Genomic DNA, 15,207 nt, shown 5'->3' on the forward strand with positions numbered 1-15,207 from the left:
TATTTGCGGATCTGAACAAAAATTTTAGAAGTTGCTCGAAGTTTTGGTTTCGTTTTTGCGGCGTGGCTACGGCTTGGCTTTGCTATTGGCGCGTGGCTACGGCTTGGCTTCGTTACTCTCGACAAACGACGTCACGACGTTGTTTCTTTGTTGATCCGTTGGGTGCGTAGGGGGGTCGCGGTGTGCCGTGCGCCTGTTGACAATGTACGTGCTCCGATGTTCTCGGCGTGCGGGCGAGAGCCGGTTGTGGTCGGATACATCAGATCGGCGACGTTACGCCAGGCGCAATTCGGGAGCTCTACAGTACAGCCGCTCCGACGCGAGGCAGCGCATGCGCATGCATGGAGGCGAGTGGCGAAGGGGGTAGAGGGTAGAGGGGAGGAGTGGCGTGGGAGGCGCGCGCGGTGCATTCTGGGTGGGCGGCTTCGGTGCGCTCTCGGCGTGGCCCGCGCGAAATGCAGCCAGCTGCATTACGCGCCGGGCGCCGTCAGACCGCGCCGGAAGCCGCCGTGACGTCGCCGTGCCGCGCGCGCACGCTACGTTGCCGTATAACCGCGCTTTTAACACTCGTATTATACGCGGGTGAAACTTTTTTTCCCCATTTCGCGTCTCTAAAACTTAGCCCCGTATTATATTCGGGTTCGTATTATACGCGGGTTTTTACGGTATTTCCCTTATTTACCGACCAACATTGATGAAACTTAATGTGCTTGTGCAGTTTTTTTAGTGTATTTCAAAACTGCAATTACTTTTTTTGTAAACCAATTACCGTATTTACTCGCATACCCCCAGTTCGGTCACGAAAAATCGGATTTTTTTATTTCCGCGCATAATAGGCGCACCCCGAACTTGGCACTCTGATCAATACTGTATTTCCACGATTGCAAGCCGACGCCTCCCCACCCCCACAATCTTTATTTTAACAAAGTTCTTGCTTAACTTACTACTGGTCCTCACTAGTGCTGCTGCTGTCGCAGATGCTGCTGGCCCACAGCACGCACGACGACATCGCGTGGAACAGCCGCACACAGTTTTCAGGGATGCTCACTTTAAACGTCTGTTTGGAAAGCTTCGTCAGCCGGAAACCTTCCCGACTTAGGACCCCGAAAACCGCGGCGATACGAGTCGCATACGAAAATTTAGGCATGGCGCAGTCGCAACTGCCGCACTTCTCGTCCACATCGAATTTCCGGCCTGCCGCATGCTTGCCGTGTTCGAGATTTAACTCCCAGCCGTGTAGCTATTAAGGCGCTTGTCCGTCGTGCTAAAGTAGCAACGCTCGGCGACAGCGCGAGAAAGCCACAACTACGATGAACTAACACGACAGAATGAACTAACACGACAGAAACCGGCCCTTTGACAGCCATAAAAAAACTGGTGCTGGTGATGCATATGTCGATATGAATAGCGAAAGCTTGCGGCGGACGAAAAAGTTGATGATGACGATAAGCTTGACCTTGGGCGCTATCCGTGGGCGGCACCTAGAAGCTCCTGTGCGCGTGTGTGGCCTCCGCGACCAAGCGCACGTTGCTCGCAGCCGGAGCCGATCGCGGAGGCCACGGCGCATGCATTTCGAATGCCATTCCTGCGTGGATCGTGGAAAGTTTGGGTGCGGCCCTTACACAGATATTTTTTTAATTACCGTATTTACTCACATAATGATCGCACTTTAAAAAAAAAAAAATTGACGCAAATTTAGGGGTGCGATCATTACGCGGGGTAAATTAAAAAAAAAAAATTTTTGAGCACCGAAAACACAAACAAGTCGCAGGCAGACAACCCTTATCACATGGGCGCGCTACCCACGGTTACGGTGCTAAACGCGGCTATCGCGAACCGATCTCGGCTTACGTCGCTATGTGCGGTGAAAAGCGCAAGAGCTGGCCCACTTCAAGAACGTACTTTCTTTGCACTAAATCACGTTCCAAGAGCAACGCATCAAAATAGGCAGTGTGTATAGTGCTGCGCGACGGCGCTTTTATGCGGCCTTCGATCTCGTCCGATAGCGCTGCAACAGCGTACAACAGCAACGTCCCGCGGCGCTCAAGCTACGCATTTTAACGCCGTTACGCCGAAAAATGTCCGGTCCCTGCCGCATCATTGTACTTAGGTGACACGTACGCAACACACGGAGCACTGGATTCCGCACACTTACCGCAATGGTGATGCCCGCGAGCGCAGCGGATGACGGCGCTCTGTACTCCCTAGTCGTCGCTAGGCCTAACTTGTTTCGTATCGAAGTCACAGTGGACGGCGCTTTTGAATTAACCAACGCTATAATGAATGTTCTACTTATGGCGCTGGCTGCCTTACTCACAACCTCATTGTTTCATATTAAAAGAAATATATACGATCGATTTCAGCGACGCCTTCGCAGCGGAGCTGCAGCATGGCATGCATGCAGATCGGGTCACTCGCGCTGCAACGGCAGCTGCGAATGTAAAACTAGCTTGTATTACAGGCCCGCAATCCTCAAGGAGGATTCATTTTTGACGTTCCCGTATCCCAGAGCTTATTACAGTCGACGACCGAAAATTCGGACGCCTGATTTTTTGGACATGCTTGATTATTCGGACTTTTTCGCGGCACCGCAACATGGCCCATAGAGCCAATGTGTAAGAGCGCTTGAAATTTCGGACGCACCGCAACTGACCACTCGATTTTTCGGACCTCGTTCGCACTCGCTGCCAGTACCCAAGCCGCCATATAATGTGTACAGTGGAACCTCATTAATTCAGACTGCAGGAGATATCGAAAACTTGATCAAACAAAACGAAATTCAATCTTAAAGGGAGCCTCTTGCGACGCTGAAATTCCGCGCGTCGGCACATTGCGCTCGCGCGTTTTCGAATTCGTACTGTCCTTGAATGTCTTCCGCCGCACGAACATGAACCGTAGTCTGAGTTCACGGAACTCATCTGTGCCGAGTCTTTAGTCCCGAACACGGAACGCGAATACGATCGCGGAGCGCTTGATCGCGGAGGCTACGCGCACGCCGTGGCCTCCGCGATCGAAGCGCGCTTATCGCGGCCGCGATCTGCTCCGGCGCTGCGCTGTTCGCGGAGGTCACGTGCGCGCACCGGAGCTTCCAAGTGCCGTCTATGCATGGCGCCGTGATCATTATCATCAACTTTTTTCTCCGTCGCGACTTTCCGCTGTTCACGTCGGCATCAGTATCGCCAGCTGCAGCCTTTCGTGGCGTGTTAGCATGCGTGTTAGCGCGTTCGCCGTGATAGTGGCTTTCGCGTGCTGCCGCCGAGCTTCACAGTTTTAGCGCGATGGGCAAGCACCTTAAGCTACACGGCTGGGAGTTAGCTCTCGAACGCGGTCGGTAAGCGTGCGGCGGGCGGGAAATTCGACCTGGCCGAGAAGTGCGTCCGATGATGGTGCAACCAAAAGAGAAACACAAGCTGCAAAAAGCGCGCTTTCCGAGGCAAGCCGTGCGAGTTTCCTGAACTGGAAGAGCTGCTCCTCTATGTGATGGAATTTCGGAACAACGGCTACGCGTTGACAGCGGACATGCTGCGCGGCTTCTTTTGGCATGAGCGTGCACCAGAGCGCAGCACCAGCTCAGGAGTCTAAATACTTCGCGAGTGACGATTGAACGTAGAATAAATGTCGCTCATTCCCTGGTTGGTGTGTTTTTACTTAAGAAAAATTTTTTTTCGCCCATCGCGTGAATGGGCCGCACCCCGAAAATTGGCCCTCGAATCTGGGAAAAAAAAAAGCGGCCCTTATACGCTTTTATACGGTATGTCGCGCGGAGAAATATAGTCATGAGTAGCTTTAGAATGTGTGCAATACAACTGACCGCTTTCTCCGGCATAGTGGTAAAAAGTTCGTGATTTTTTCGGTGAAATTTGATTTTCCGGACTGCCCGATTTTTCGGTCGTTTTCGCGGTCCCTAGAGAGTCCGAAAAATCGGTCGTCGACTGTATTTACGAGAACAATAAAGTTTAGCCGGATCACCGCGTCACTTAGTTGCGTTGCACCGCAACCCAGAACGGTGGCGAGACTTGCGACAACGGCGAACCGTGATTCGAGATAACCGCAGTAAAGTAGTAAAGTTTGGCATCTGCGGTTAAGCATAACCGTATTTAGACTGCCCGTGTGACCGCAGGTCCGCCAACAGGCGGCTGCTGGTGCAATGCTGACAGAGCAAGACGGTAATCTGCACGTGCCATGTGTAAGACAGATAAGCAAGTACGATCATCGTCAGCTAGACTTGACATCGTCGACAAATTGCCGCGGCAAGTTCGGGGTGCGATCATTACGCGGGGAATAAAAAAAGCTGAATTTTGCCAACAAAATTCGGGGGTGCGATCATTACGCGAGTGCGATCATTATGCAAGTAAATACGGTATTTCCTTCGGGAAAACAGGATGCGGCCCGTACACGGGTGCGTTTATGCGGCATGTTGAATTTTGCGAGCCGAAAAATTTCCGGAAATTTTACCCCGCGTAATAGGCGCACCCCTAACTTTGAGCCGGATTTTCTGGAAAAAAAGTGCGCCTATTATGCGAGTAAATACGGTATTTTTTGAGATAATTACCCTAATTGTTCCAATTCTTGCAAGAACAATTGAAAAATAATGACTGAAGAAAAACTTAAGTTAACACATTGCTAGACACAGGAAAGAATAAGGAACACAATGTTTGAAGCAGTTTTTTGATTAAACAATTATTTTTTATTTTATTGCATAATGAAGTCCAAAGGTAAAAAACAGCAATGTAGTGGTCACAAAAAAAGCTATTTAAAAAATTTTGAAGAAGAAATTTAAAAATCTGCTCCCAACCTTGCGTGCTTCTCATATTTGGCTTCATGCTGAAAAAAAATTATTATTCTATCTGCAATAGGTGCCGAAATATTGTGTTTGCAGACTTGCTGAGACCCCAAAATTCTGATTTTGAGAAAACAGCAAAAACAAATAGAGGTCATTTTTTAATCAAGAAAAGTAGGAAATACCAATACATTCACAGTGACAAATCATTAATATGCCCCAGGAGCATAGTCTCTCTGATGATTACAATCTTTGTGGCGCTTCTTCATGGTGTGCTGCACCTTTTCAGCAGATGCACGCTTGGTTGCAGACGCAGCTGAACCACGTCCGTCTTTCTCAGCCATGCGCTGGGCACTTCGCATGCCAGGATTCATGCTTAGCTCGCTCAGAATGCCCGCTGAACTCCTCTCATAGCCCATATTTAACTTCAATACTGCTTTTGCTACAGCTGTCTGGACACCAATGAGAGATAGATGCATCTCTCTCTTTTGGTGCCAGTGCCCATAGGAGGGAATGCAAGCACTCATTGTTTTGCGTTTTCCCTCTTGCACAACGCTCGAGGAGTTTATCGGACAGGCGCTTGTAAATATTCATTGCTCGGAAAATGCCACTGAGCGCAGTTTGTCTCTTTCCGGTGCTCACCATCGCGTGCGCAGTCAGAATGTTCACTGCAAAGTGGTTGACGTTTCGTGTACCATTCACGCGCGGTGAACTCCGCTACGATCCCATGTCGCCGCAGTTACAACACGAGAGGATGAGTTTCACAGCAGCACCGTAATCCCGATCACGGTCGATTCTAACGCTGCCGCCGCATGTCTAGCATTTAGTTTCAAAAAAAGAAGGCCGTTCAGCGAGTCCAGTCAAATCACAGCGAAACTGGTCTGATCAAGCAGGTTGACCGGGGCATCGCTGGCGGTCAAATCAGTCATACGTTTTGTTGCTGCAGTTAACGACAGCTCGTGCAGTATTGAGTATACGTTCTTCTTCACTCCCACAACACTGCAAGGCGTCAGCATTGCTGTATCCTGACGAACACGGCCGATCTCGGGAGCGCTTCCACCCGGTGGGCCTGCTAGGCCTACTTGTTTACAACGGGCACCGCAGGCTCGCCGACTCCGGCACTTGACGCTGAACTTCGCTCGTCGTCGATGTCTTGCAACGCCGGAGAACGTTTCTTGACATTTGCGATCAACGACTTCTTCCTTTTTTTGCCATATCTGTGCCTTGAGGCAGCGGCGTCGGCATCACAGCAAAATTTCCAAGGCCGGCAGCACTTGTCAAAATGGCGTCTGGGCGCGCCTCCGAAGTGCGCAGCAGACAATAGAAAGCAAGCTCAGCCAATCAGGCGATCCCTTTTCGTCACGTGCACAGACTAGCGAATAGGAACGCGCGTGGGTACCTTTTTTATTTGTTATTTTTTACTCAACCAATCGGCGGAACAGGGAGCCTGGCGCGCGCAATTTGAAGAGGAAAGACCGCTCTTTCAAACGATACCAAGATCGCCATGAGCACGGGCGTGAGACGGAAGCTGTACTTTTTTGAAAGCGCGCTGTTTTGGCGTGAACGCTGACTCGAAATTAGCCCCGAGGCTTGTTATGAATTGATATTACGGCTCAAATATTAATCGAGGAGATGAGAAACTAGACAAATCGGTAGAATAATTGTTGCAGATTCGAAAAATGCAGTTTTCCAAAAATCGATTTTTTGGCGATTTTTTCGCATCCAAGGCCCATCTCCCCCCTTAAGGGGAGACACTCCTGAAAAAGTTTTTATGCACTATGAAATGTATATTAACTTCTTTTTTGTGTACACAATTTTCTTAGTAATCATTATGACAGAGCATTTTAAAACACCCTGGGTAGTTCATTACAAGCCACAGAATGTTGAAATCTAGATGGAATTATATTTTTGTCTGCATCTTTCTCAGCCAAAAAATTCATGAAAATTAGGGTGTCATTTTCTTTTGCACTTCAATCTGTTGGTATGATACTCTATTAAAAATATGGTGAGACTAATTACATAAACAGGATTTCCACACTATGCACCCTAAGGAACATCTGTGCAAAATTTCATTGTGATCCAAGAAGTACAACAGGAAAAAATTGTGTGCACAAACTTTAAAAATGGGCAAAAACACTAATTTACTGAATTGAAAGTTACCGTATTTACTCGCATAATGATCGCACTTTAAAAAAAAAAAATGACGCAAATTTAGGGGTGCGATCATTACGCGGGGTAAATTTTTAACAAAACATTTTTGAGCCCCGAAAACGCAAACAAGTTGCAGGTCAGACTACCCTTGTCACTCGGGCGCGCTACCCGCAGTTACGCCGCTAAACGCAGTTATCGCGAACTGAGCTCAGCGATCTCGGCTTACGTCGTTAACCGAGTGCGGAAAGCGCCCGAGCTGGCCCGCTTCAAGAACGTACTTTCTTCGCACTAAATCACGTTCCAAGAGCAACGCATCAAAATAGGCAGTGTGTATAGTGCTGCGCGACGGCGCTTTTATGCAGCCTTCGATCTCTTCCGATGGCGCAGCAACAGCGTACAACAGCAGCGTCCCGCAGCGCTCAAGCTACGCATTTTACCGCCGTTACGCCGAAAAATATTTGGTCCCTGCCGGATCGTTAAAGTAGGCGACAAATTCGGAACGCTCGCAGCACCAGGTTCCGTGAGCTTACCGCAATGATGCCGCCCGCAAGCGTGGCGGACGACGGCGCTCTGTACTCCCTAGTCGTCGCTAGGCCTAACTTGTTTCATATCGAAGCCACAGTGGACGGCGCTTTTGAACTGACCAACGTTGTAATGAATGTTCTACTTATGGCGCTGCCTTACTGACAACCTAATTGTTTCATATTAAAAGAAATATATACGATCGATTTCAGCGACGCCTTAGCAGCGGAGTTGGCGTGCAAGCAGATCGGGTCGCTTGCGCTGAAACGGCGGCAGCTGCTATGTGGCTGCGAAAGTAAAACTAGCTTGTATTGTTGTTATTACTCCTACCAGCAACTCGGTACAGGCCAGCGATCCTCAAGGAGGATTTATTTTTGACGCTCCTGTATCCCAGGGCTTATTATTTACGTGAACAATAAATTTTAGCCCGATCACCGCATCACTTCTTTGCACCTCAACCCAGAACGGTGGCGAGCCTTGCGACAATGGCGAACCGTGATTCGAGATTACCACAGACAAGTTGGTATCCGCGGTTAAGCATAACTGCATTTAGGCTGCCCATGTGACTGCAGGTCAGCCAACAGGCGACTGCCGCTGCAATGCTGACAGAGCAAGATGGTCATCTGCACGTGCCATCTGTCAGACAGATAGCAAGTACGATCATCGTCGACAAATTAAAGCAGCAAGTTCGGGGTGCGATCATTACGTGGGAAATAAAGAAAATTAAATTTTGGCTACAAAATTTGGGGGTGCGATCATTATGCGAGTAAATACGGTAATAAAAATCCGACCAAAACAGTCTCTCGGCATCCACACCAACCACGCACGCATGGAGGTGAGTGCGTGGTTGGTGGTTTCCGCTTGTTTCCGCTTGGCCTTTCCACTGTACCACTCTGCGTTGCTGCCTTCACGGCTGTTAGCATCAGCACATCGCGACGTATACACAGCAGAAATTGCTGCTGCCGAGCATGCACGATTTGTAGTACACCTAAGCTCCAGGAGAGAAGCGAGGCCTTTCCGCTTGTTTTCAACCTCAATCACTGAGAGTTCGCACTTCCCGCACGTTCTGTACATGGCACCGCTAACGAGTCGGGTCATCGCTTCAACTTCGCAGATAACGACACTTGCGCCGGTCCTACTGTCTGCTATCTCGTCATCCTGGAACGCTGCCAACTTCTCCGACGCGCTCAGGAAGTCGAAAGTGTCACTGATAAAATCAGACGTGCTTGACTTTGCAGTTCTGGAAAGCATGCTGGAGTTCCGCTGACGTAGGGAGCCTGCAGCGTCCGCCGCGTTCGTGGCTGTCCTTCGCTTCTGTTTGCGCTTGCCCTTGTACGGACATGCAGTACGGCTCTTGCGGAGGCGAAAGTTACATTTCTTCTCGTCCATCATAGAAAAACCTCCGATAATGAAAACAAATGCTGAATATCCATGCGAGACGATGCAACGCGAGCGGATACGAAACTGTTGGGGTGGCTCTACTGCACGGCGACAACCAATGGGCGGCCTCGGGTTCGCGTCACGTGACATCAGGAGCGTTCGGAAGACACGGAAAAAAAGTGCTTTTTTTTTCATATTTTCCCGCAAAAAAACGAAACTGACTGATGTGCCTGTTGAAACAAGGCTTAGACGGTGCCACTGCCCTAATCGGCGGCAGCTCAAAGATGGCCAAAATTGGGCAGCACGCGCGACTTTTTCGGTCACCGCGGCTCATTTGGACGTGTTTTTGACTAACTTCTCGTACAAATCATGCTTTCATATTCTGCTGCACAAAAGTAGTATGTTCAAAGCTGATACAAGCAAAAACAGCAAATTTAAAATTTTCAAAATTATGCCAATTTTTTGACCCTCGTTTCCCCTTAATCACTGGACAACTTGTCTACACTTGTGCCATCGTCCTTACTTGCGCTGCTGTCATCTTCATTGCTGCGACCCCACAGCACGTCATTCGAATGTCATCGTCCCACGAGATCCTGCACTTCGCAAACAACTGCACCACAGTATCACGTGGAACAGCTGACGCAGCGACCGATCAGCTCCAGCTCTTTTGCACAGTAGCAGTGCTCGGACCCCAACCTAAAACGCCTCATCGAGTACTTGGAAGGCAAGGTTACTCCACCCCCCGCCTCGTTCAAGAGAGGATTGTCTTAGTCCTATGTGCAGAATGTGATGTCCTCGTGAAGAAGAACTTCGCAGCGAACAAAACAGCCTACCTCCTTGTTGTACTTGCAAGTCTGTGCGGAGAAGTTCTTCTGGCTTCACACGACGAGCCGACAGCTGGACATCTCAGGTTTTCTCGCAGCCTCCGCCGCATTCAAGACAAGTATCACTGGCTCCAACTGTCTGCCGATGTTGCACATTATGCGAGAACCTGCCGATATTGTCAGTGAAGAAAGACCCCTTCCACTTGACCAGCAGGATTTCTGAACCCTATTGGTCTGGCATGGACCTGCTTGGCCCTTTCCGAACTCAACTGGAAATAAGTGGATCATTATAGCGACAGACTACCTGACCCGCTACGCCAAGGCAAAAGCCCTGCCGAATGGAACAGCAGCAGAAGTCGCCAAATTCTTCGTGGAGTGCATTCTTCTGTGACACGGCGCCCCCGATGTGCTCATCACTGACAGAGGACATATGGACAGAGAACATCCCATGTTCATGGCAGAACTGGCGCAAGCCATCCTGCGCTACAACCAAACAAGCCACCCAAGGACAACTGCATAGCATCCACAGACCAGCGGACAGACGGAGTGCCTGAACAAAACCATCGCTGACATGCTCAACGTGTGTGTCGATGCCGAACACAAGACCTGGGACGTCATCCTGCCTTACATCGTCTTCGCCTACATACACTGCAGTGCAGGAGACCACCCAGATGACCAGATGACGCCTTTTAGGCTCGTCCATGGCAGGGAGGCCACGACCCTGCTAGACGCCATGCTGCCCAACGTTACCAAAGAAGATAACATCGACGTCGCCGCCGCCTTCAACACGCAGAAGCCCGAAGGCTTGCCTGATTACGAATCACAGACCAGCAGTGGACAGACGCCAGATGCTACAACCTACGAAGACTCACCGCGTAATACAAGCCAGGAGACCGAGTCTGGGTTTGGACGCCCATTCACTGCCGCGGATTGAGTGAAAATCTTTTGTGCCTTTATTTCGGCCTGTACGAAGTTCTTAGTCGGCTAGGGGAACTGGGCTATGAAGTCGTCCCAGCGGCGCTGTGTACGACCAGAAGTTGTCCATGTCATGCATCTAAAGCCTTGTTATGTGCGCTAACAGACGGTGTGTTTCCACTCAGCGTTTATTGTGCACAGTGTGTTTTATTTGTTTCTAATCATCTTATTCGTTTTAAAGCATCGGGTCGATGCTTCTTTGAGAGGGGAGTAATGCCGCCAATCTTTGTAGTGTTTATTCATTCTTCAAAGCTGCCGGCACGCCGCTTTGTTTGTGATGCAAGACTCGACCAGATTAATCTCGATTGATTGCAAGCAGGCGGAGCCGATTCTACAATAGAATGTTGGGGTAACTTTGCGCGCATATCTCGAAAGTTCGCTACAGTCAAAACTCGATTCAACGAAACTCGATTTAACGAAAATCCCGATTTAACGAAGGTATCCTGATTCCCCCTCAGACGCCCATAGGGTTCAATGCTTTGACTAACCCGAAATAACGAAACCGATTCCGTGATCTGTCCGAATTTAACGAACCTTTTTTCGAGAAATAAAGGTGAAAAAGTGTTAATTTTTGGTCTATTTTGTAGACAGCACTCCAAAATTTATTGATTGCGAGTCAACGGTAACAGCGCGGAGCATCTTCGGCCCGCCGCTTTTTTCAAACTGCGCGGCGCAAAACGAGTTTTAATTTTGAGTCGAGCTCACGAGATGGCGCCAGCAGTAAAAAAGTTTCGTGCCATATTTCATAGATGGCGCTGTTGCAGTTTGCATGTTTTTTTTGGTGCGTGTTTGTGTGTTGTGCTCTGTGTTCGCTCTTGTGCGGATATTTCCCCGTGCTTTTGAACGCACGTCTTTGTCAAGCTCAGCTTGTTAGGCCTCCATCAGTCTAGCCTTGCTATTGTGAACGCGGACGTGGTGTGTGCGAGCAAGCGCGCCGCTAACCCTCCTGACTAGCAGATGGAGCCCTCCAAGAAACGAAAAAGGCTTACCCTGGACGAGAAAGCGGACATAATTCGTGCTGTGACAAGTGGACAGAAGAAATGTGACGTGGCTGCAGCACATGGCATTCCAGCGAGTACTCTCTCCACAATATTGAAAGGGAAAGATGACATTCTCCGCGCCACTTCGTCGGGGAATCTCTCGTGCAAAAAAACGCGGAAGACTACTCCTCAAAGCAAAATGGAAGAGGCCCTCTTCGCCTGGTTTATGGATTTGCGGGTGAAGAATATTCCCGTGAGTGGAGACCTGCTCCAACAAAAAGCTCGCTCTTTCGCGTGCTTGCTGGGCGACGAGTTCAAGGCAAGTCCTGGCTGGCTGTCGCGCTTCAAAGAACGACACGGCATCGTCGGGAAAGTGCTCAGCGGTGAAGCGAGCAGCGTAAGCATGGCTGTAGTCGGCGACTGGCAGTCTGAAAACGTGCCCGACATTCTGGGAAAATATGCCCCCAGCGATGTCTACAACGCCGACGAGAGCGGTCTATTCTACCAAATGCTGCCTAAAAAAACACTCGCCCTGAAGGGGCAGGCGTGCCACGGTGGCAAACACAGCAAACAAAGGCTGACTCTTTTGCTGTGCGTCAACATGGACGGCACCGACAAACGAGACCCGCTTGTCATCGGAAAGAGTGCGAGGCCGCGCTGTTTTAAAGGCACCAAAAAGCTTCCTGTGAAGTACGTTGCCAATTCAAAGGCTTGGATGTCGCGTGCCATTTTCGCTACGTGGCTGAAGGAATTTGACAGCGACATGTGTCGCCAGAAAAGGAAAGTGTGCCTGTTGCTGGGTAACTGCACGGCCCACTACGTTGCAGAGGTTGAGCTGACCAGCGTGGAGCTCTGCTACTTCCCCCCAAACGCAACGTCCGTGGTTCAGCCCTTGGATCAAGGGATAATTAATAGCGTGAAGTGCGCATACAAGCGTCAAGTTGTTGACAGAGTTCTGCTCAACCTGGAGCTGAAGGGCGAGATGAAAATAGATATTTTTATGGCGGTTGAGATGGTGGCGGCGGCTTGGAGAGCATTGAGGCCGTCGATAATTGTCAACTGCTTCAGGACTGCCGGTTTCGGTACACTAGGCCCTGAAACTGCCGAAGCTGGTCCGGACTGCGCAAGCGCCGTGCATGAGGATGAAGATGCCTGGGAACACCTTCGCTCTGTGGATGAAGTGCCCACAGGCATAAGTTTCTCAGACTACGTGAACGCCGACGCAAACGCAGTCACAACGGAAGTTTTGACTGATGCCGATATGTTGCGGCTTGTAGGAAGCGTGGAGGGAGTGACGGCTGAAGACGCTGCCGACGACCCTGCAGGTGCCGAAGCTCCCGTGCCGACACCAGGTCAGGTGATGGATGCTCTCAATCTGCTGCGACATTTTGCCGGCGCACACGAGGGGACGGAAGACGCGCTGGACACACTTCAGACCTACGAGAAATCGGTGCGGCCGTTGCTCACAAAGCGCACGCAGGCAAAGATCACCGACTTCTTTGATGGAAAGTAAATTTGTAGTCCCCTCGGGCCTTTCTTGTTGAGTAAGAATTTTTGTTGTTTCTTTTCATACGCGCTAGCGGCGCCGGCCGTTTCCACGGTCCGCAGTTTCATTTTGGGAGCATTTACGCTTCACAAATACGATGCTGCGGTAGCTTTCTGGATGCCGCCATATCATATAATCGAATGTACCGAATTATGTGCCCAAGAAATGCCTCATTCAATTTAACGAAGTTCTCGATTTAACGAAATAATTCACGGCTCCCCTCAACTTCGTTAAATCCAGTTTTAACTGTATCAGCTTTAAATTGAGTGCAGCTGAGAGTGTCAAGCTTTCTGTTCGATGACCGCTGAGCATGCTTGTTGCTACCTCGCTGCCGAGTTCTTTTTGGGCGCAAGTCAGCCTAATAGAGAGTTTCTTTTGGAAGCCTTTTCGCTGTCCAAGACCCCTGCAGACCGACTGTCACCACTACTGGACAGTTGGGCTATTTTTTTCTACCTACACTGGCTACACTAGTGTAGCCAGTGTCGCATGACTCCATTTTTCTTTTTGCCAATGTAGAAAAAGTGTAGCACCTCCCACCTACATGAATGCATTTCTTTTACGCGTAGTGTAGCACGAAAACTACACAGCCTTTTTTGGAAGTGTAAGCTAGCAGACAAAAAAGAAGGTGGTGTTTCAAACTCACAACGCCATTTTCTGATGGTAAATGTCACGAGCAGTTGCCATGCAGCTTTGCAAGTCTGTGAAGTTAGTCTGCCTGCATGATGGCAGCGTTGTGGCAGTGCACCCGCGTATCGAAGACTGTGGCAGTTACCTTACCTTCTACAACGATGAAATCACTTACGTGACTAAAAGTGCTTATTGTAGTCTTCTGAACGCTACTTTGAATTTAGATAAGCCGAGTTTGTTCGCTTGGTATCGGTGCTGAGCGACCCATATGTAAAACGTACGTATTTTGCACACATGGACATCTGCATATCTATGTGTGTTAGTGCGAAGCTCCCTACGCTTACAGTATTGTCTTTCACGTCTGTGTACTAATCAACGTTCAACAGCTCACATCCGCACGGTGGGCACGCAGGTGTAATGGCCGGCCGCCAGGTCCAATGATACGGCAATAAATCGGGAAAAAAAACGTTAGCCGCCTTTTTCGCTAAAATGCTTGTCGCATTTATCAATTTTGGCAGTCAGGCTCTTGTTTACGTGTAAAAGAGGAGCTCCAAAAGTTTGGTTCAGTGTCCCTTTAACTCTTTCAGTGCCATGGGGAAAATGACCATTTTCTGAAGGTTTCAGTACATTTTTTTTTCTGTAAAAACTATTGTATTCAGTATTTATTAAAATAACTAAAAAACCGAGCTGAATAAAGGTGCTTTCTATTCATATAAGTGTAAACAACAAATTGTATGTTGCAACAAAAAATTTTATTTGCTAACGACAAGATTTTAGGAGAAAAGTGAACAAAACTTGCAAAAACACGCTTGTATTTAAAAAGAAAAAAAAAAATGTTAAAAATTTTCTGAAATATGCAAAATGTTTGTTACTCTATTGGATACTATCTGCAAAAAAGATCATTTCTATCTTGAATGGTATTCTTGCTGCAAAACAGTAATTGGAAACCGTATAGTTGTGCGTTGGAGCACGGCTGCCTGTGTTTCAGGCTGGTTTCCATCATCACCGATGTAAAAGTGAGTCATCTTCAGCACTTTGAAACATTTTAAGGCTTGTTGTTGCACAGGTCGTCGATTAAATCACTCGCAGACGAAACAGAGTCCTGAGATTTGCTATGTTTCAGAGTGCATAGTGCATATGTGGAGGCTGCCAAGCGACTTTGATGGTACCGCATCTGCGGAGCGCTTTCGAAAAATGCCATTTTGTATGGGCAAAAAAAAACTATATATTGGAAACAAAACTTCAGTTCTCCGGCCATAAGCCAGATGCGCATCGTGCCTGTAAGCAACGCGGAAGGTTCCGAAGTCGAGCGGCGAAGGCATCTGCAGGCAACATGGCGGGCAATGAGCGCAGGTTGGTTGGTTGGTAACAACTTTATTCATAGTCCTGCAGAGCTTTCGCCGACGGGGCCTTAGGTCTCCC

The 15,207-nt window shown here is 49.0% G+C and overlaps 1 protein-coding gene across 3 annotated transcripts in view; it reads left to right on the forward strand.

Annotated features, from left to right (window-relative positions):
- The window catches only part of LOC149349319 (transcription elongation regulator 1-like), a 179,519-nt gene that overhangs the window by 43,980 nt on the left and 120,332 nt on the right, over positions 1-15,207 (forward strand). The window lies entirely within an intron of this gene.

This window comes from Amblyomma mixtum, chromosome 3 (assembly GCF_055824585.1).
Source record: "Amblyomma mixtum isolate Tamu chromosome 3, ASM5582458v1, whole genome shotgun sequence".
NCBI classification, from domain to species: Eukaryota; Metazoa; Arthropoda; class Arachnida; order Ixodida; family Ixodidae; genus Amblyomma; species Amblyomma mixtum.